Here is a 2,674-nt window from a genome sequence, read left to right on the forward strand (position 1 = left end):
GAGGTCAATGAAAACTCTCATATGTGTGAGCGAATCATAAACTTCACCCAGGATCATCTTCCTATTTTGCGATGATTTGTTGCCTCAGAGTCGGTTGGATGATCAAATGGGCCAACCTCGCATGAGGCTCAAGGAAATTACCTTTTAGAGCCAGAACTCGCATGTAAAGGCCCAAGGCCACCAATAGCGGATATTGTTCTCCTTGAACTTTCTCTTTCGAGTTTCTCCTCAAGGATTTTAAAACGTGCCTACTAAGAAGAGGTTTCCACACACTAATAAAGAATGTTTCGTTCTCCACCCCAACCGATGTGGGATCTTACCGGTCATTTTGAAAACTTTCATCCTATTCAGTCACCTCCTAGAGTCAAAAACTTAATACCACATGGCCGGCAACAGTAGAATTTTCTTAATTCTCTCGTATATATTAATATTTATTTAAATACTTTCGTGCAAACTAACTATTATATGACTTTCAAACTAAAACTATTAAATGGTTTTCAAACTAGGTTTGGTGGGTTAAGTCGGTTGGAAAAGTCTTTTGGATAAACTCGAAATCTTGGATTGATTGGGTGAAGAGAATGAACATTTCATCAACGTAGCGAAAGTATTGAGAACCATTTTGATTTTTATTATGAATTAAAACAAAAACAATAAATATGAAAGTAAGAACTCTACCTTTGTAGAACACCTTCCTTTCAAAACTTCTTGAAGTATTCCAACAATGCAAACGTTCTTCATATTCCACAAGTTCTTCCTTGCTATTTGTCACTACCCAAAAAAGAGTTTAACCTCAAGTCGTGACTAACAATGACTATGACGTGTAGTGTGTTTGCAAGAAATTCAAAGGAAAATATTATTTCAAAAATCAATCATTTATTTCGTAACGAAAGCGTTTCGATACAGAGGGGTCATATGTGACTAGATATAGACAAGGAAAGAAAACATGAAGGACAAAGTGTACTAATCAGTAAGATCGACTACTGTCTCGGGACACGCTTCCTCTGTGACAATCTACATCGTTCAGCGCGCCCTCTCTTGACCCAACGCCCCACTTACCTCAAAAAGAAAGGTATAGCAAGTATGAATATAAAATTATACTTAGTAGGCCACCTACTTGTAGGCTCTCATCGCATTCTAAACTTAACAAACTACAGACTTTCCTTAGGCTTTAGAACATCTAGTTTTGGTCTTAGCTCATTAGGGCTTGCCCCTTGGGACTTGTCCATTGGGGCTTCTTTGGTTCTTAGTTCTTTCATTTATACCTAGAATTCCTTTTATGCTAACCAGTGTTGGACTGGTGCCCTGCGAGTGGCTACCTCGACATGGCTATGAGATTACTTTGTGTCTTACCTAGGAAGTGAGCTCCAATCCCCTAGTCCCAAGGTAATCCCCTTGTATTTGGAGGGCTACCTCCCCTATCCCATTCAGCTAAATGGTCAGTTACGACGTGGGTATCCCGTTCCCCATGCTAAAACGGCTATTGAGCAGTCGAGTTCTGATCAGGAATCCGCTAGTCCCCCACGAAGCTATAACACCATCCACACACAAGTGGCCTAAGGGTACTCTAGAGGAGGTTTGTATGTCGTGGTAGTTTCTTAGGCTCCTAGGGAAATATTAGGTCTACACTTAGTGACTTATCACTTTAACTACATATCCGTAGACTTTATCAAACCTGTGAGTCATGAAAATTCCATTGAGTGTACACAACTATCATCCATCATAATTATACAAAATTCATGTAGAGTAAACATACATGCTCAACGAGGCGATAATATCCATCAACTCTCAGAGTGCAGAATTCACAAGTTCCCATCCTCCTTTCAGCATGAATTAAACATATATATATATAAAAAGTGAAAGCTTAAAACATAATTACAACACTAAGATGATTCTCATAATACTTCAAATAATACATCCATAATCTTAACAAACAATTTACCTACAATCAAACATGGAAAGCTACGGCCTAAAGCAATTAAACTAGCACGCATGCATTCCAAGCGACTCCTACAAGTATTTCTTTCTAAAGTTCCGTGTGGTGACTTACCTAGATGGTGTGTGTCCTTACGCAGCATTTCCACACAATTAGCGTATTGAAAAGTAGTGATTTATCCTAAATTAGATCCTATTTTATATAAAATAGAGTTAGGATTGGATTTAGGAGGAAAATAGGGAAAACAGGAGTCGAATAGGATGAAAATGGGCTTACACGTGTCAGGTACGCACCAGGATAAAGTCACTCGTAGGTTTCACGTGCGAGTGTCATGCGCACACGACTTTCTGCAGTCCCAGGTTATCGGCTCAGATCGAGTGGATCGTGGTATGCCGAGGTTCGTTTCGTCTTGCGGGTACCGGGTCAGCCGAGGAACGCGAGTCGGGTTACCTGGCTGTGGACGCGTGTCGCTGGAAGGTTGGAGCTACGTCTCCTAGGCAGCGTTTGACATGTGTCTGGTGGTTTTTGGTGCACGCGGGCCTTTTTTCGATTGACACGTGGCGCATCGTCATCTTCTCTCTCCTTCTAGCAGAAAAACGAGGTTTCCGATTAGTTTTTTCGATGTTCTTCTCATTTTTCTATCTCTCGTTCTTAATTCAAACCTTAATGCATTCTTCAACAAAGTTTTAGATCATACTACAACCTACGTGCCAATATTTTTTTTTTTTTTTTTTTTACTTA

This window comes from Cucurbita maxima, unplaced genomic scaffold, assembly GCF_002738345.1.
Source record: "Cucurbita maxima cultivar Rimu unplaced genomic scaffold, Cmax_1.0 Cma_Scf00054, whole genome shotgun sequence".
Lineage (NCBI taxonomy): Eukaryota > Viridiplantae > Streptophyta > Magnoliopsida > Cucurbitales > Cucurbitaceae > Cucurbita > Cucurbita maxima.